Raw genomic sequence first — 20,704 nt, 5'->3', positions numbered from 1 at the left:
CTTGAATATCATGAGGTCTGTTGTCTTCAGAGATGGACACTGCTCTGGAGTCGGGGAGGATTTGAGAGAAGAGAAAAGATACATTAATTAGCTTGTCAAATCTTTCCCCTGGGCAAGAATGCAATAGATTCTCTTATAACAAAGTATGATTTCTTGGTGGTGACAAGCATCCATTTTCTTTCATCTTTTCATGTTCCAATTTAGAGTTCTCCAGTTATTCACAAATCAGTGCAGTATTCAAAACAGTGCACATAACAGCTACAGAATATTTTGCAATGTTAAGCAATTCATAGTTCTCTGAAATTTGAATATATGTAAGTCTAGACATAACATGCATGAAACATGATACCGCTTTGTTACACAGACAACTAGATGAATATTAAATCCCAGAGTGGTGATTTTTTTTTCCTGCAAATTTTTGATTAAATTCTCAATAAATTAAAAACACAGTTTTATTCAAGTGTTAATAAATTACTGATACTTATTCATTTTAATTTTTGTTTGCCTTTTGCTTTTTTAAGTGAACTTTTTATTTAGCCTTTTGGTTTTATTATTTTTTTAATTCAATTAGCCAACATATAGTACATAGTTTCAGATGTAGTGTTCAATAATTTATCAGTTGTGTATAATACCCATTGATTTTATTTTTTTTTTTTAGATTTTATTTGTTTATTTATTTGACAGAGAGAAAAAGAGAGAGCACAAACAGGGGGAGCGAGAGAGGAAGAAACAGGTTCCCCGCCGAACAGGGAGCCCGATGCGGGGCTCGATCCCAGGACGCTGGGATCATGACCTGAGCTGAAGGCAGGCGCTTAACCATCTGAGCCACCCAGGCGCCTAATACCCATTGCTTTTAATAAGTACTTTTCAATATTTGAGAATACTAACATTTTCTAAAACATTAAAAAATCATATTTTACATTTACTTTTTTATTCTTTATATTGATACTTACATTTTCAACATTGACTTCAGTTTGCATTTTTGATGGATATAAGATATGAATATATGAAAACATATACACACTTTGAATATCTATTATGTTATAATGTTTAGGTCATTATTGCCAATAGAACAAAAATTATATGCTATCTGATCATAACAACATCATTAGTGACTTTGCTGACAAATTGAAAGAATAAATGAATTTTACAGAATAAACAAAATAATTTATGGATCACATATGCCTTGATTACTCACGCAACATCTCTGTTCCACTAACAGCACACCCAGACCCATGCGACAATAATTAAATCCAGCTACCTTTTATATTTAAATGTCTTTTAGTCATATACATACCATAGCTTACACATTTTCATTTTGAAGGTATATTTGTCAAAGCAGGAGGATAGAAAATATTTGCTTTAAGAGTTCGCTAGCCTGGTGTACAGTTTTTAAGTACTTAGTCATTGGTATGACAGTCTCGATTTGTGCCCACGCCCTCCCTGGCCCTGCAAATATCAGTGGTCTAAACTGTAAACCTATTTTACAGACCAGAACACTGAGACACAGAGCAGTCATGGGGCTTACCTGAGACCGCACAGCTGAGAACCCTGGCAGAGCTGAATCCAAACAAGGCAGAGGCAAGGTTCTTGACCACCGAGAGACTGCCTCTCCTGGGCCTTTGGAAGTGCTTGCTGTTTGGGGGCAGTCAGCATGCTACAGGCTCCAGTTAAAACATCTGCCTCCTTGAGAAGGTTCTCAAGGCTACCTTGTTAATAGGAAATCTAGGTCCAGGGGAAAATTCCCAGAGAAAATATCCTGGGGCTGGAGCAGAGGGAGGGGAACCTCCCTGGCACCCCCAAACCACAGCCTCTCTCTTCCCTTTATAAACATTAGAACCCTGTCTCAAATAGCAGTAGAGAAACCTAAAACAATGCATAAAAGCCCGAAAACTCAACCGTGAAGTCAGAAAAAATTCTCTCTCCTCAAAAGGTTAAAACATATACATTCTCTCCTTCCCCTCCCCCCACGGAGACCTTCTACCATCTCCGTTCTTCCAGACCCCTCTCTTGCGGACACCTGAAAGCGGGAAGCAGGAAGAACACCGTCTCCAGTCCCACCCCACCGCCCCCAGTTTCCTTTCCTCACAGCCCAGGCAGAAGCAATTGCTGCCAGGCTGTAATTTAAAGAAAACCAGTACAAACTTGAACTAACTTTATGTGGGTGATTGATGGGTCGAGGGGTTTTTTTTCCCCACTTGCATTAGATTCTTGCAAGTAGGTATTATGATCCTAACACATCTAATATTATTCTTTAATCCACTCAACAGCAATGTTTGGCATCTAGCTTTATAATAAAAGGTATCAATTAGCTGCTGTCGATGTTTTCAGAGGCAATATCTAATTACAGTCACTTGCTATAGGCTATCTTGTTAAAAAATTTGAGCAGAATGAGTAAGTATTCCTGACAAGTTCAATGCATTATTAAAGGTGTAATTACTCAGTTATTGCTCATGTAATCCTGAGTTAATTATGTGACTTCAAAATTCATCACTTTTATGTTTATTGAACTTTGATAAGTTCACCCATACCTGATTTATCCTGATGATCTGTTCCCTTGCTTATTTCAAACTGAATCTCCTAGACCGGTTGGTTAGAAAGCAAATAGACTTTGGATTACTCTAGACCCAGAACTGTCAGCAATGGTTATCTTGCGGGGGTAAGGGGGCATCCAAAATGGCCATTTGTAGGGGACCCCAGTATGGAGGAAAGGTAGAGGTGACCTAAGAATATTTTCAGGTAGCCACAAGGTCAGTCCCGAGTCATGTCCAGGAAGTGGGCACACATGTCCTTTACCACATATTTCTGCTCCACAGATATTTGTGGACTACTGAGGGTCTAGCCAAGCTGGGAACAACCTGTGGCCGTGGTCAGGGTTTTGCTCCTGGTGACTAAAATTAAGAGAACCCCAATGTTGAGATACTGTTACATAGAGACGCCAATTCTGATTCACCCAAACCTTGAAAAAGGTGACTCCAAGCCACTTGCAGATAAATGCCATGTGAGGAACATGGTACAGAAGCAGAGGGAGTGTGATCAGCTCAGGGCTAGTCATGTGCTACATTCCCGCTGGCCTTCTCTTGGGTGCAGCCTAAGAATGTTCTGTCTGTCTTCCTCTCCCTTTGATCATCATCACACTTCTGGGCAGCATTTCATCTGACAGTCCCTTCCACCCCTGAGAGCAGAATCCCGTTCCTTAGCCTGTCTGAGCCCGAGTTTGCACATCTGAAAATGGGTTGAGCAGCCGGGCCTCATCTGCCTCTGAGAGTTCTTGGGAAGCCGAGGTCTTCACAAATGTGGCTGATAAATGAGGAAAATCTTTTCTGTACTGTGGGAGGCCCAAGGCACTTAGTGCTCCTTCATAGCCCTTCACCTGCCATGACAACCACATTTGATATCCCTTGGGCAAATCTGAAGTTCCTTAAACACTTCCACTTAATATTTAGCTCTGCCCCCTTTTATTCCCCAATGTGTGACTCATGATGTCTGGGATGAACTTTCTACAAGCAATGCCTGCCCCTTCAAATAAGCCTTGTGGAGACAACTTTTCCAAACAAATAGTAAGACGTGCTAATTATCCTTGAGTAGAGTCTCGGTCTAATGGGCCAAATACATAAACACAAGTTCACAGTATAATATGCCGAAGAACATCAAAATGGTGTTCCAGGGACAGAGAGGTTCAGGCCCACAGCTTCTGAGTCTGGAAGGATGAATGGGTATTTCCCAAAGACAATGGGAGAAAGGGCCTCCGTGCTGGGTAGCGTTGGTAGAGGTGAGCAGATGGGAGAAGGCACGGCATTCATGCAGAAGGACTGGAATGTCACTGTGTCTGCATCATGGAGAAGTGTTGCAGGAGAGAGAAGGGAAGGACGTAAAGCAGAGAGGAAGGTTGGAGTCAGATTGTGAAGGACACTGCATTCCCTTCCATGAAGACTCCAACTTGGCTGACAGCAAACAGGGTAACTGAAGTTCAACTGATGCTGGCATGGCCTGATTTCTCTGGGGGCTACATTATGAAGTTCTCAAGGGATATCTTCTTAAGATATCCCTACTGAATTGGGATTTCTTTTCAATCACTATATAAAGATATATGATGATAGATAGAGAAACTTGTTTTGTTTTGGGGAAAATAATGGCAAGTTTAGGACCTCAAAAATGTTAAATTTCCTCGAGCCCAGTCTTCTTAAAGCAATCCTAAGCATTTCTAAGCAGCCCAGGAACAGCTTCTTCATTACTTGCACCATTACCTGTCTCCCTGCGAGGAGGCCTTGATTCTGCCCATGTCAGCAACTCTGAGCAAGACCATCCCCTTCATAGGTTTGAAGACAGTTCCTTCTGGTCCTCTGAACCTCCTTTTCTCAAGACGAAACACCCTCAATTTCTCCAGTTGCTTTTCAGATACCATGGTTCCTGGATGAGCCATGATTCTGCTCATCACTTCTGGGGTGTCAGGGACCCAGTGTGGTGCCCACCACTGCTGGCACTCCGGGTTTGTCCCAACAGATGCTGGGAACCTTGGCTTGGCACTTCCTAGGAGTCTCAACAGCAGAAATAAGCTGAAGAGAAATAAGCAACCCTAGGGAGAAGTTTAAATTGTCTGCAAGAAGAGAGAGCAGCAGGTCAATCTCCCTTATTTATCCCATTTCTGAGCATTATTTCTCATCATCCTTTGATGGAGCAACTCTTGCCCATGTCCTGAGTGGATTCATCACCCAAGATACTGCCATCATGAGCACCCTTAGACCCTCAGAAGTCAACATGTGTGGTGCTGCTGATCCTGGTTGCTGGAGACATCTTATCTACCAAGGGAAAGCCGGGGAGGCAAAAATGCAGTCATTACTCAGGTGGTGACTTTGTTCCTGTTCAAAGGAAGAATCTTCAATTAAGCAAAAATTGATTTTCTAATGATTTTTTTTTCTCCTGCTGGCCATTGGCGGAGTGCTTGAACCAGCTCCAGCCCTGCCTTGTAGCAGAATTAAGTTGTTTGCTGCTGCTGACAAAAGAGTTGGCTTCAAGTGTGGGAAACAACTTCATCCTTTTATTTTGGGGGAAAAAACAGAGGACAATGCCCATCATGGAAGGGGAACAGATTCAACTGACACCAACCAAAAATGGCAGGTCCTTGGGTTGGAAATGCAGAGCTCCGCGAGTGCTAAGGGTCCTTTGTTAGCAACTGGTGGCAGCAACACCCTGTGTGTCTGAGCCCCCACATGCTTTCAGGTACAACCAAGACAAGCATGATGTGGAGGCGGTGCATGGCAACACAAGGAGAATCAGAAGGAAAACCTTAAACTATGAGCTGTATTAAGCCATTCACCAACCTGCTTGCTAAAGGAACGTGTCCTTTTTTCCTCAGACAACCACCAGATCTGGATTTTGATGTTCATGCTTGCAAATGGGTAGAGAGGAGGGCCAAGAGGGAAGTTAGGAAACATGAGCTAGATCGACATGAGAAAGGGCAGAGCAGATCATGGAGGGCAGGTGTAGGCTGGCTGTGGAGAAAGTTCTTCTGGCAGGCAGGTGGCGTAGGGGTGGGACTAACAGAGCAGCCTTCGGCAAAGGTGTGCCTGGGTTGACAGGTGGAAGTGTTGGGCCTTCCAAGACTTACCAAATAGGTAGAGCACTGACAACGACTGCTACTGTGAGCTAAGTTGAAAATAGGAGACAGGCCAGCAAGCAGGAGCTGAGGGAATCAGAAACACTTTGGCACATGGAGTCCAAGGTGCACGTAAGATGCTAGGTAGATTGTTCTGGAAGTGACTTGTGAACAAAGCAAGCATGTTGAGAATTCAGTGTGAGTATTCAGGTGTATCCCCTAATGAGGTGTGTGTGTGTGTGTGTGTGTGTGTATAAAATATCACATAAGCTAATACACAGCCACACAGCCAGACCAAACATGACCTGTGAGGAAACCATAGTTAGGCTCCTCTGCAGATGGAACTGGTAGCAGGGAATTGAAAGTCCCCTGAGGGACTGCCACTTCCTGGGATGTGGGCTCCAGCTTCCTTAGTGAAATCCAGAGCCTCTGATCTTCTCTTCAAAAGGAGATACTTCCCTTTGCCTCCATGTTTCCCTTTTTTCCTTGAAGTTTTTACCTTGGCCGTTAATTAAGAATCAACATCCTAGACTTGTACTGGAGGGACCTTATTGGCACTTAGTAGCCCAGATGAGTGTATTCTCCTGAGATACCAACTCGATTTGCTTGTGGAGGTCAAACGTTTAGCCACCAGCCCCAACAGCCCTGACAGCCCACAGTAGGCACCCCCAGTGGGGGAAAGGCTGGCTGTGGCTGGATTTGGGTAAGCAGAGGACACTTGGATTAAGAGAGGATCTCATTCTCACTACCTTTCCTGTGGGATTCTCAAAATATTACTTTCTATGTCCCACCTTGGAATTAAAAGATACAGACAGGAAATAGAAAGTGGTATCTAGTCCTTAACGTTTCCTGAGCACTTACTGTATAACAGCTCCAGCCACAGCTAGGTCATGACTTACGTCCTCTCATTCAGGAGTCCAGACTTGACCCTCTGAAGTGTGATGCCACTCCAAATTGATGGAACTGCCTCCGAGCTGTATGACAAAAAAGACGTGTTTTTACTTGGTCCCGCCATGGAGTCCTCTTAAATCTTCTTCTGATATTTTCTACTTCACCTCCTCGAACCTCAGCTTCAACCACACCCATTCCTCTTGGCCTCCGCCTCGTGATACATGGTTAAAATAATGGCCCCAACAAATCAGCTTCTCTCTACCCAGGCCCTATGTGTTGAGATTTGTAGCTCCTCCTACTGAGAGGTGGAGCCCACTTCTCTACCTTCATGGACATGGGCTGGCCTTGGGATTTGACTTGACCTTTAGAATGTGGCAGAAGTGACATTGGGTGCATTCCAGGGCTTTGGCCTTAATAAGTTTTACAGATTCCACTCTTACCTTCTGGGAACCATTAGGGCACCATGCTCTAAAGAAGCATGGGATGAAAGACAACACCAAGAGAGACCCAGCTTTCATAACTGTTCCAGCTGACCCATCCACTGACTGCAGCTAGAGGAGAAGAAATGATGGCCTGTTGTAAGCCACTATTTTGTGGAGTAGCTTGTTCTGCAGCAATAGATAACTGATACTTTCCCAAGTGTAGAACTCAAAGTGACAATGGCAAGAACTCCCCATCTTACCTTCCCTCTATCCCACATGTGGCCCCCTACATTAAGATGTATCCCAAGGGGCACCTGGGTGACTCAGTCAGTTAGGTGTCTGGCTCCAGCACAGGTCATGATTTTGGGGTCCTGGGATCAAACCCTGCATGGGGCTCCACACTCAGCGGGGAGTCTGCTTGTCCCTCTCCCTCTGCCCCTGCTCCCACTAGTGCTTGTGCTCTCTCTCTCTCTCAAATAAATAAATAAATTTTTAAATAAATAAATAAATAAATAAATAAATAAAATGTATCCCAAAGCTTCACCCATTCTCCCCCTATTTCAAGGAGGAAATGTCCCTCTTTGCCAAGGTGACTGGTATTAGTGATTCCATCATCTGCTGCTCTAGGATCAGCACCCTCAGCTGTCTGCTCCTTTGTGAATCTACCTTTCCTCATGGTTTTTCCACTCTTTGAATATACCTCTCATATCTTCTCAAATCATCTGCTGACTTCTCTAAACTACTGTCTCCTTGGCTCACTCACTGTCTTCTCCTCAGCTTGAGGGTCTTAAGTGTGGGCTCAGGGAGCCCTGGGTTGGAGATTCAGTTCTACCACATACTGTCTCAATGATCTTAGGTAAGTTGTTTAAATTCTCTAAACTCAGTGTTCTGGCACATAAAATGGAAATCCCCATAGTACCTAAGTCATAGTTTTTGTGTCTGTCTTTTTAATGGGGATATTCATTGAGAGGAAAGAGCCATGTGCCTGACTTCTGTGGTCACACCTGTTCCCACCATCACAGTCCTCCCCTTGCCACCTAATGGCAGCAGTGACCTTGCTTTCCTGAAGAGCTGAGATTGGAAAACAAAATAGGGTTGGACCATGGTGTGCCTTGAGTGTCTACTAAGGCCTTTGCCCTTGATACCATGGGTGATACATCGCTTCAGAGAAAGACAAGATGCCCTGTTGGCCCAAGCGAATGTGCAAGCACCAACCGGAACCCTTCTGTGTGTGAGAACTGTTTCTAGCCAGCATTCAGAAGCCTCAGCTCTTTCTCTCATCCTCATGATAGAAAATAGCACAAGGCTTTACAGAACTGGGGAAAAGAAAGAATGGATGGTTTGTAGAAGTAAATGAACCCTTGTTGATTGAGTGAATAACTTCCATGGCATATGCTTGGTCTCCTGTGATGCTTGTAAGTGTTTATAACATATAAATAAGTCAGGTGAATATCTCTACTTCGCAGATGTGCTTTTTTTTTCACCTGAATTATTCAGTCTTTTAGGGACATGATTCCTAATCTTGACCATATGTTGTCTGGGGGCTTTGGGACTCATGGTTCCCCTTAGAAAGAGAATGGGAATGAGGGCAGGTGTGGAAATCCCAATGCCTGTGCCTGTTTTTCCACATTTTACCCAAGGATGGGGCTCAGGCGGGTAGGACTACCCTGGGAAGGTGGGGCAAGTGGAATGTTCTCTGTGCAGCTGTGTACCACATGTAATTTAGGAGGGTGAGCCGGTTCAGACCACCCACAGTGCAGAGGGGACTAAGAATAGGAACCTTGAGCACCTGGGCTGGCTGAGGAACAGCCAGCTCCCAGGGTCTGTCCCTCAGCCCCATTAAATAAACATGGAGCTCCAGCTCCTTATATTAGGTGGATGAAAAGAGAGAAAATTGTAGTGTAATAGGTGCTATTTAATTCCACCGTTTTTACTCTGTAACCTGGTATCTGGAATAACTCATGCAATGATGACGACCTTAGGTATTTCTTTTAATTATTCCAATGCTACCTTGTTGCCCAGCTCCACTGTGAGCACTCAGCTACTCCAAGCAAAGCCATCCTAAAGATTTCGATTAAATCCTGGCCTCTTCCCAACTGCACACAAATTAAAAGCATTACTGGGCGGTCCTAGCATCAGCTCTTGGAAGTGTGTTATATAAAGAAGGAGGAAGGTTGCCAAAGGCTTGTTGGCATTTCCTCAGCCACAGGAGAGGATTAACCCCTTTGGGTTTCTGGGATAGAGAGATTTTTTTTTCCTCTCAATTTCAATAGTTGTTGTTGTTGTTTTTTTTCTTAACTTCTCCTTCAACCACACTTTAAACAGATTTGTGATGTGGAAGGTACCAATGAGTTTTTAAATAGCACATTTTCCTGAGAAGCTCTGGGGATGGCCCTTAAGACTTCACATTGCTAAGAAGATGACCCAGAAACTCTGGGTCAGCTATGACTTTAGAGTCAGTCTCCATTAGTGACCAGAGGAATCTAGAATCATTGCCCAAGGCTCTGTTCTCCACAGCAGCCTGATGCCACTAGCTTACAGTCCCCACCCCTCTACCCTCTTGTGCAACAGACTGACAAGAGGCAAGAGGTGAGAGGTAGGGCACCCAAGCACACCTAAAGGAAGGTGAGACCAAATCCCATTCGCCAGACCCAGGGAGGAAACTGAAGCTCACAGGTGCACGAGGCCTGCTTGAGGCCAAGCATCCTGCATCCCACAAGTGGCAACACTGAAATCAAGTCCAGGTGTTTTGACTCCACCTCCACCTCCTACTTTTTTCCACTTCATCATGCCAAGTCTCGCCAGGAGGAATGCCCATCGTACATCACAGGGGAATGTGATGAGCCAAGGGGATGTGATGAGCCAGGAGGAGAAGGCACGAGCCAAAGTGAGCAGAGGCCAAGACCTGGGAGAATGGGAATTCCCACTGGCAAGTGTGCCTCTCCAGCCCCAAGACTTTTTTCAACTTTATTTCGAAGTGCTCTCATTATAAGTGTACAGCAGGATGAATTCTCCCCCAAAGTGAGCACACCCATAAACTAGAACCCAATCAAAAAACAAAACATTACCACCTCCCAGAAGCCTTTCTCATATTCTATCCCGGTCACTACCCTGCCCAAGAGTGACACCGACCTGATGTCTAACCACGTAGAGCAGTTTCACTGCTGTCATGCTTTATATCAATGGAATGACCCAATATGGCCTCTTTTTAGTTGGTCTTCTTTCATTTAACATCTTCTCCATTGCCCGATCTATCCTCATTCATGTGTGTGTGGTTGTAGGCAGTTCTCCTTGCAGTGTGGTATTCTATTGTTTAAATAGAACACAATCACATAAATGGTAAGATTTATGTTTATTATTGAGGAGCATTTGCCACCCCAAATGCTTTTGATTGGCTTGATGCATATTTTGTGCCTTCGAAATTTTGCCTGGTGCATCTCTTAAAACGTATGCCACCTGCCCACATTGTCAAGGAAATGCCATCCTGACAAAAACTTCCCCACCAAGTTCTGGGCTATGATGGCGCTTTTGGTTTCCAGGTAATCTCTTACCTTCAAGGGAAGAGAGTACACTTGGATATGTTTGTGTTTTGGGTTTTTTTTTTATTTTTTCATTTTTCCCAGCCATCATCAGAGAAAAGCTTAAGGCTGAAAAGGATCATGGATTCCAGGGATGAGAAATAGGTTTCAGTTCTCCTGGGCCAACCCTCATGTACTGAAAATGGTCTTCTGGGCATTACGATGAGAAGGCGCCCTCTCAGGTCAGCAGCTGTGATGGATTAACAATGTCTGCCACTGGTGAGTGTGAGGGGAATAGGTGCCATCTGATGTTTTGTCCAACCTCCTTGATACGGACAAGTCCCTGAAACCTGGTGCAGTCAAGGACAGAACTGGGCAAGGACCCATTCTCTCTGTAAGTTACTGAAAAATCACTGAAATTGTTGTCATGTTCATCATAACATGAAGACCTGTTAGAACCTGTTAGGAAGAGACTTCTGGAGGCATAAATTATCCTCTTTCCTAAGAGAAGTCTAGTTAGGAAATAGAAAAAGCAAAGGAGAAAAGAGAGTGAGCCTGTGGGCTGGTACGGCAGCCACCCCTTTGCTTCCCCCTCCCCCATTTATCCAGTCCCACGTCCAGGCAGGCTGCTCTCACAGGCTCTGTGGCCCAGGTCCAGAGACGAACCTGCCCCACTTAAGAAAACACTCTCCTGTCTCCATCAATCAGTGGGCTCCCACTCAGAGCCCCTCTCGCCATCCCCTCCCCAGCAAGACCCAGATGTTTTATTTATGGGCTGATCTCTTTAGGAGGGAGCCGAGTCAGATCTTGCTTCCTATTATTCATGAGCCTTAGGTAGAAGGAGGCCACAGAGGCAGATGAGAAAAGCCTTCAATCAAACCTTGATGAAATAAACTAATTAGGAAGATTACACCTCCATAATGATGTTAATTGTACAGACAGGCAATCTCAGTCTTCCCAGCTGACTCGGGCTCTGCCTCCTCAAAGCCATCCTTCAGCATCTCCAGAAATCAATGGCAGTCCCTCCCTGTCCTGTGAAACCTGCCTGAGCCACTGCCAGGAGCCCAGGGCTTCCCCCAAGTGATGACCAAAGCCTTGGTTCTTGGTTCTCTTGCTAGTTCTCCTGCAAGGAATAGGAGCGTTCCCAGGGCCCTCGAAAACACTGGCACATACCATTGTTGCCATCGTCATTAGTCAGCTAGGAACAGTCAGAGGTCTTCCTAAGAGTCAGGCTCTCAGAAGGCAACCAGAAGTGGACATGGGGTTTCAACCTCCCCCCTGCTCCCCGCCCACCCCACCCTTCACTCCCAGGCTCACTGCAACTAACAAGTGTCCATACAAATTCCCTTAAGTGAGAATCAGAAAAAATATTCATTCATTCATTCATTCATTCATTTGTTCATTCATTCATTTGCTGCTTCTTTCAAGAAACACCTAGTAAGGGGCTCTTCAATGCCAGGCACTGTTCCTAGGAGTGAACGAGACCGACAGAGCTCCTGCCTTCGCAGACCTTACCCCAATGAAAGGAGGAAGCAATAAACAAACATGTACGTGAGTGATATGTTGGACGGTGATGAGTGCTGTGGGGAAAAGTGAAGCTGGGACAGACAGCTAGGGAGCATGGAGGGGCAGGGACACCTGCCTGATCCTCAGAGCTTTCCTTGCAGAGGTGACATCTGAGCACAGCTGGAGAGAGTGGAGGAGCCAGCCGGTGGGGAGGGAAAGTCAGCAGGGGGATCGGCAGGCACAGATGCTCCGAGGCAGAAGGGAAGTGTGTGGGCAAAGACCCCCAGAGGGATAGGGCAAAGTGAGTGACACATGGTTGGGTGTGATAACTTAATAAACAACTTCTTCTCCTGATGGGCTCTCAGATCCATGCAGGCAATGTCTGGTCACTTCTTTCCCCCTGTGGTATTGTAGCCTCCGCCCAGCACACTGCCCATCATATGGTATGTGTTCAATACATACTTGTTGGTTGAATGAATTATTCATTAACTAATGAGGAAAGTGAGTGATGCTAAGACTCCCCACACCAAAGAGAGGGTCCAATGCAGGTGTCGAATGGCCAGCAGGCTGAGGCATGGGCCTGGGTGCAGAGAGTTAAGAGATCAATGTCCCAGAGGCTACCCAGACCCCAGGCTAGGGAGCAGAGGAGCCTGTTTGTTCAACTCCCCCAGCCTCCTCAGCCTCATCAGATGGCAACCTGACTGTCCCACAGCCGGCTAAGGAGAGAGCAGGGTGGTATTCTTACCTGAGGCAATTCCGGACATAAACCCTACAAAGTTATTCCAAAGAACAGAATTCTGCGTGCATGATATTAGTGATGAGACCACCACGGGTGGAGTTTATGGAGCGGCAAGGCGTTTATATGTCTAAAATACACTTTAAAATGCAAAAATAAATAAATAAATAAATATAAAATGCAAATAAAGCAACTATGAAGTGCCACATTTAACTATTAAATTAGTGAGAATACAAAATAAAATGTTTATACTCAGTGCTGGCCAGGAGGTGATGAAACTCATGAAGAAGGAGTTGTCAGAGTATATATTGGCAACACCTTTTCAGAAAAAACTTGGCAATAGATTTCCGGAACAATAAAAAGAGCTTGTGCATATAACTCAGTGGTAATTCTGGGAATGTACTCAAAGTAAAATTCCTAAATATAGGAAGTCTGTATGTTTGAAGATATATATTCCAGCATTATTTATAACAATGAAAAAATTTGTAAGCAACCTAAATATTCAAAAACAGGGCTCTGGTTACTTTAAGTTTATATATATAGTCACTGGAGCTGTGCGCAACAATTAACATTTTCCCACTAAAATGGAAACACAGACACATGTTTATAAAACTGGGAACTGCATTAATGGACATTCAGAAACGCATACATTATATTTCAAGTATACATTTGCATATGGACAAAGACACAAAATGAATAATCAGGGATGAAAGTTGTTTTGTTTGACTTATGCGAATACATTTATTAAAGAAATGCAAAAGAACAAAAGGTAAGGCCTGGAGTTACCTAACGTTTCTACCTTGACCTGATACATAATAGCGATAGAGCCAGGTGTGACATCAGGTCAAGGAGGAGGAGCTGAGGTACCAGGAGAGCGAGAGGCAGGCCCATCTCCCGGTGCGATTTGCAGATGGGTTCGACTGTGCTTTTGAATCAAAATCAATAGAGGACATTTTGTTGTTGTTGTTGTTGTTGTTGTTGTTGTTGTTGCTGTTGTTTGGATACAGCAGTCCAGATTGCCCCCCACCCCCCCCCCCCCCCCCCCCCCCCCCCCCCCCCCGGGTAATCGTGATTCAGTGAGGCCAGGGAATTCATACTTGCAAACAGCTCCCCAGGTGATGTGATAACAGCCACGAATATGAGTAACAGAACCAGCAGTGGTGGCTCGAGTGCCCCCGAAGCCTTGGTACCAAGGGTGCCATCCCGTGGGTGGTCCCTGCCTGCCGGGCGCTGCTCCCCCGGCTCTGATTGGACCGTTCCCGTTGGGATCCTTCCAATCAACTGATGGAACAGGAAGCACGCCCCTCCCTCTTCGCAGAGGAGGAGACAGGCATCAAGAATCACGGAAAGGTGCAGACCGCTGACCATCTGACCTTGCACGACTGGACCTTCCTTCCATGTGGACCTGGCCCCAGGAGGGATGTGCAGTCTCCCCACACACAAGCTTCGTGCTGATGGCTGCAGTTCAAGCCCCATTTCCACATGTCTGGGACCCCACCCCTGCTGGCACAATTCTTCTTAACCTGGCTCCCTCCCTGCTCCCTCCCTTACCCGGGCCCCCACACAGGCCTGACACGCCTGCCTGCACCGGACGGCTCTCTGCCGCTGAAGATTGATTACATGCAAACAGTTTCCGTAGCAATTGGCACACATTTTAACAAAATCCAAGGCAGCCCAAGTCAGACTAATTGTTTCAGAGCACAAGCCATGTGCTCTTGGTGACCTGGAGGCCCCACCAAGTCCCCAAGGCGGGTTTGAGCCAAGCCTGGCTTTTTGTCACACAAATCGGAGGAATTGTTTAGCAGGAGCGGCAGAGGGGATTTCAGTGTTTGCAATCCAGGCAACAAACTGCTTTCACGCAGGAAGTTATTCTTTTATTCATTTGCTAGGTTCATTCGGGGAAAATAGAAGAATGGCCATCCCTGGGCCTGGCAGAGTGGCGAGCATCAAGAGCAGAAAGGAAGACAAAAAAACTAAGCAGGGTCCCTGCCCTCCAGGGGCTCACAGTCGGGTCGGAGCAGACAGGCATTAATTTAAAGAATTGTGTGGAAAAATGTATGATTACGGGCAGATAAGTGCTATAAAGTGCTATCAGCGGTGACCAGGGTTCCTGACCAGTTGGGAGGCCAAGAAACTTCTCCAAAGGAAGGATAATGGGGTAAAGAAGGATTGGGGTAAAGAAGAGGGAAGTATATCATCTCCAGGGAATGCCCTTTACCTTATGTAGGCTCCACCTGCAATAAATACTCACTAAATGATCAATGACTGGCTTCTATGTGGCTCATTTCAAACTTTAGAAACTTCGGGGGAGAAAATTCCAGGAAATTGGCCCTCAATAACTAGGACTCAGGAGGAATTCCTGGTGTTTTTGAGCCTTCACACGGTTTTCTGACCCAGAAGTACTGAAAGAGGGTAGTGGGGTGGGCGACCAAAGTGGCGGGGGGTCTGCCGTGTGGGGCACGGAGGGACCCTGGAACTGAGCCACTTGGCTGACTGTCAGAAGTGAGTCTGGTGTCACGAACTCCTCTGTGACCTGAGGCAGGGAGGTCACCCCCCAGAGCTGTGTAACTGTGGTCAGTATGGTGACAGGTGCCCGACTGTCTTTGACCTTGGCATTGCAAGCACAAGGGCCGGAGTGAGGGCCTCCTGCCCAGGGCCTCAGGGCCACTCAGTCACAAGCTCCTGGTGCTGAGCTACCTGAGGGGCTCTGGGGGATTAGAAAGAATTGGCCACACACAAAGGCCAACATTAGCAAGGCTGCAGAAAGCTGAGGAAAGGTCAACTCTTGCTCCTTCTGCCCCCCAAACAGAGGAAATTGTAAGCCTGGCCTCAAAGGCCTCCAGTGGGCCTTGCAAACAGAGCCCCAGGGGCTGTTCCAAACAAAAGCTGGTCACACTGTCTGAAGCAAGGTTCTCCCACACACTGACAACAATCATAGCTGCGGAGAACAATGGACAGAATAAAGCCCCAGGGAGCAGGCCACTGAGAAATCCACTGCTCCTTTGCACCTGCAAAGAGCTGCTGCCTCCCTGGCCCCTCCTCTCCAGCCCCGCCAGACCCCAGAAGCACCCTGGCTTTCCTCCAAACCCAGATCCCATCCTCTGAAGGTCAGAGGAAGACTTCAATCCAGGACTTCGAGTGGCACCACAGCCTGGTGCTCGCACCTGAAAGGTCAGAATTTCTTGAGCAGGGTATTTGCTCAAAAATGCAGATTCCTGGGTGGCACCTGCCAGAGAGCCCAGTCTAGGCTAGAGCCCGAGAATCTGCATTTTTAACAAGATGACATCGGTGGTCCGTGGGTCATTGATCTGAGAAATACCTTTGAAGAGGCTGGATGCATTTTTATTAACCTCGTACAGACTTCTTGGAGAGTCTGCTGAAACCTTTGGAAGTATTCTGGAAAAATCCACATGTGCATTTTTTACCAGGGTTTGAACAATTTCAGGGCTTGATGGAGTGTGCTGAAGCACGGTCCCTGTGTCTTGGTGGGGGGGGGGGGTCATCTGAAGTGGAACATTGGAGGCCTGGGGAGAAAGAATTGAATGCCCAGGTCACTGGGTGATGTCTCAATGGGAGAAGAACCCTGCTCTTCTAGACCCTGGCAGGCCATCACACCAGGTACTTGACTTCCCACTTGGGAGGTCTGGAGCAGCAAGAAAGGACGTTTAATAAAAGATAGGGACCTGGCTCCCCTGAGCTGAGGGTCCTGCCCTTCTCAGGAGGCACGAAAATGTGGGTCTACTAAGGGGAGGTGCCGATAGGTGCCATTCTGTGTAGTTAAGAGTGGGAAAGAGGAAGCATTTACCAGTTTTTAAGAGCAAGGGCATCTGACAAATCAGTGCTGTATCTAGGTTCTGCCCTTTATTAGCCTTGTGACCCTGGAGATGTTACTAGATTTCCCGAAGCCCCAGCTTCCTTTCATTGGTAAAATGCAAATGATATTACCAAACTCACAGGGTTTTGTGAACATAAAATAATGAGATTGAAGCACTCCGCATAGTGCTGGGCACATGATAAGGGCTCAGCAAACTGCTTATTAACATTATCGTTCCTTTTCTTGAAATTCAGACTGCCCCGGTCTCTTCCAGTCAAAAAGATGGCGTCTTCTTACTCATTCTGGTATCCTACAAAGCACCTAGTACTTCATAGAACAGGTTTAAAGTTGTAAAGATGTTGGAAGGGAGGGGACAGAAAGAATAAGAGAGAGAGAGAGAGAGAAAGCCAATGAATGAATGAATGAATGAATGAATGAATGAATGAATGAATGAAATTAATGAAAAGCATCCAGGTTGCTGAGCTGGGATCTTCATTTTGGGCATCCTGGTATAAATCCTCAGCATCACCATGCCAGGTCAAAATTAGATTTCCTAAGCAGAGCCAAGTTCACTTATTTCCGGTCTTTCCTATGCCAAAGAAGTGTACAGAATTCATTGTGCTTGTTGGTTCAGAAACCTTGTCCTGCATTTCAGGGTAAAGCTGCCTTAGCCACCATGGAGACTGTCGGTCTCCGTTTCCTGCTATCAACAATTAAGTGGGCATTGTTAATTAAATTATCATCACACTTAATTGAGAGTCAGATAATAGTGATTTTAATGAACTTGAACTGCTTTTGGGTAAGACTATGCAGCCATTGGAGGAGCAACCTCCCTGCTATATTGCTAATCGAATTCAATCGTACCTGTTGAAGTGGATAATAACAATCATACCAATACGCTGGACCTTTGTTTTAATGATGTGGAGTGGATTTAGCATGGGGGTGGGAGGTAGTTATCCAGAACCTATTTGGCTGGGATGGGAGGGGATGTGTCCAGAAGCATGGATGTCACAGTTTAAGAAACAAATTTGGAATTTTCCAGCAAGATACGATATCTCTCCAACCACATCCAAGGTAAGTCATCTCATAAATGCCAGTGTAAAAACCATCAAGACTTGGGTTCGTGGATTCAGCTAATGTCAGTCGCCCATCCCAAATGATCAATTTTTCTATCAGGAATGTTAAGTGGAGAAGATCAGTTGGAGTTATTTGAAGTCAGAGTGGAAGACTGTTTTAAAGCAGGGGTCGAAAAACATTCTGTAAAGAGTCGGAGATTAAATATTTTAGGCTTTGTGGGCCATATGATTTACTCAACTCTGCTGTTATAATGCAGCTTTAAATAAACGGATGTAATTATGTTCCTATAAACTCTATCTACAAAAACAGAGAGTGGGCTGGATTCAGTGGCCAGAAATCATAGTTTAAAGGAAGGTAATTTCCCTATAGAATATATGGTAAGAGTAGGCAAGATTATTTTACATGTTCACATGAAATAGCAACCGGTGTTTAATTAATGAACAGATAAAAATGATTCGCAATTTTCCATCAGTTTTAAACACATAACTAAATTATTCTACTGGTCTATTCCTTTGTATTTTAAATTTCAAAAATAAAAACTCATTACAGAAAAATTCAAAAGCAGAGATGAGAAAAGAGATTTCTTAAGAACAAATGCAAATAAAATTATCGTTTTGGTGTATTTCCTTCCATCCAGGCTTCAGTGGATACGTAACATAATTATCAGCATGGTACACAATTTTTTCAACTTGTTCCTTTTACTTGGCATCACATTACAGTCATTTCAATGTTGTTACATAATGTCCAAGGTCATTCTTTTAAGTAGCTGCATAATATGCTTTTTTAATGAATGCATTGTAATGGTTTACTAAGCCATTCCTCGACTCTTGGACATTTTGACTGATTTCAGTTCTCCTACCATGAAGACATCACTGTGGGGACAGCTGTGTCTGCATTTTGGGGTTGTTTTCAGGGTAGATTCCTGAAAGTTGAATTATTGAATCTGAGGGTCCAAACATTTTTATAGAGATTGATAAAAATACAAAATGGTTTCCCAAATGTATATGCTAATATAATCTGCAAATGGCAGTCATCTGAGAATGCTATCCCAGTCGAGTGTCTACAATTACACAAATCGTTCTCTTTAATAGTTTCGAACATACCTGCCAGGAGGTTCTGGCCTCATCCAAGGCAGAGAAGTCAGTACATTTCCTGGAGGAATGGAATATTCAGACTTTACTTGGAATCCACCTGAAATCAAATCCAGTTTGGTGAGTGCTGACTGGTTAGGACAGGGGCCCCTCCACAGCCTCCAAAAGAAACTGAAGATGTGTGGTCAGTGGGGTGGCCAGGCCAAGTGGAGGTAGGAGTGAACTTCCTACTCCGAAACTGGATCCAGGAAGGGTTCGGCAGGGACGGAGAAGGGCAAGAAAGAACCCTAGAAGTCATCTTCCCAGCTTCATTTTAGATCTTAGGAACACTAAAATACAGACACATGTTTTGAATAAAAATTCAAACGTGGGGCTATAATAGTGACCTAGGGATGCTCTAACAAACTACCACAAACTGGGTGGCCTACAGCAACAGAAATCTGTCCTCTACCAGTTCAGGAGGCAAGGAGCCTGAAATCAAGGTAGTGGTAGACAAGACTCTGAAACCTCCAGGGAAAAATCCCTCCTTACCTCTCCTGGCCTCTGGTGCTTGCTAGCCATCCTTGGCATCCCTTGGCTGGTAGCTTCATTTCTCCAATGTCTGTCTGTCTTCATACAGTCTTCTCCCCTCTGCGATGGCTCCCTATACCTTTATGTTTTCACATGGCCTCCTTATAAGGATACTAGTCACTGGAGTTAGGGCAGTGCCTCCGAATTAGTACGACAACATCTTCACTTGATGACATCGACACAGACCCTATTTCCAAGCAAGATTCCGTCCACGGGTACTGGAGGTGAGGACTTGGGCGTATCTTTTAGTGGGACTCAATTCATCCCACATTACAAGGCATCTGGAGCCATGGGCCCAATCAAGACTTTGCTGGGAAATCGGGAGGTCTGGTTATTATACCTTTGCAGTGCCGGGTTGAACCAAATTTCAAGCTCATCCCTCAAGAAGCACCAGTTGACATGTCTGCTGGGGGAAGTTGGTCTTTCTTAAGCAGTCACATCTTCTGGGGTGCCCTGACTTCCCCTCTACTTCATGTGTTTTCAATAATGCAAAGCAAAGCCCTGAACTATCACAATTACTTGTACAGCTATGTCTCCAATAGACTATGAGGTCCCTGAGGACAGAGGGAGGGTGTTCCTGCGCCAAGCCCCAGCAGCAGGCATGTAGTAGGCCCACGGTAAATATTAGGTGGATGGCGGGTGGCCAACACCATCCGTCCATTCTGAAACATCAGTTTGAATTTCTTCGTCTCCATCCACCTTCACATCCTACCAGTCCTACACCAACCACAAACCAGAGAATTAAGTTCATTAATATTCATCATCCCAGCGCCCCCTCACCATATCTTTGTTTTCTGCAATAGCTTCTTAGCCTGCAGTCAAATGAGCTCAAGGAAAATGATGTGACTTGGCTTTGGAAATGTATTCCTCCGGCTGCCAGAATGGATTTAGCAGACTCTGCGAGCTCAGTTTGTCACTCCCTCCACGACTGCTTCTGTGCGTGCAGCGTGCTGCGACTGTCCCTGAGTCATGAGGGGCCATTCCAAGGCTGTGATGGATTTGATTGTTCTATGCACCGACTTCAGACCTCATTTGCTGCCACGTTCACAAGTGCTTTCTGGGCTGCCGCAGGGAAACCGCGGGTGTTGGCTTTGTACGGCCCCCCACCTCCGTCCGGCTCCACTGGGGACAGGAGGGCAGAGCCCTGAGTTTCCTATCTGAGCAAGAGCTCAAAAAGATCAAGTGATTTAAGAGTTGCCTTAAAGGTGGTTGCTGTACCTCCCTGCCAACCTTCCTGTATGTGTAGATAGATAGATGATAGATAGATAGATAGATAGATAGATAGATAGATAGATAGATAGATGATAGATAGATAGACGATAGATGATAGATAGATAGATAGATAATAGATAGATGATTGATGATAGACAGATAGATAAATAATAGATAGATGATAGATGATAGATAGATAGATGATAGGTGATGGTTAAGAGATAGATGATAGATAGATAGATAGATAATAGATATATAGATGATAGATAGA

The sequence above is a fragment of the Mirounga leonina genome, unplaced genomic scaffold (assembly GCF_011800145.1).
Source record: "Mirounga leonina isolate KUSES-001 unplaced genomic scaffold, KU_Mleo_1.0 Mir_150, whole genome shotgun sequence".
NCBI classification, from domain to species: Eukaryota; Metazoa; Chordata; class Mammalia; order Carnivora; family Phocidae; genus Mirounga; species Mirounga leonina.
Note: the sequence above shows the minus strand (reverse complement) of the source record.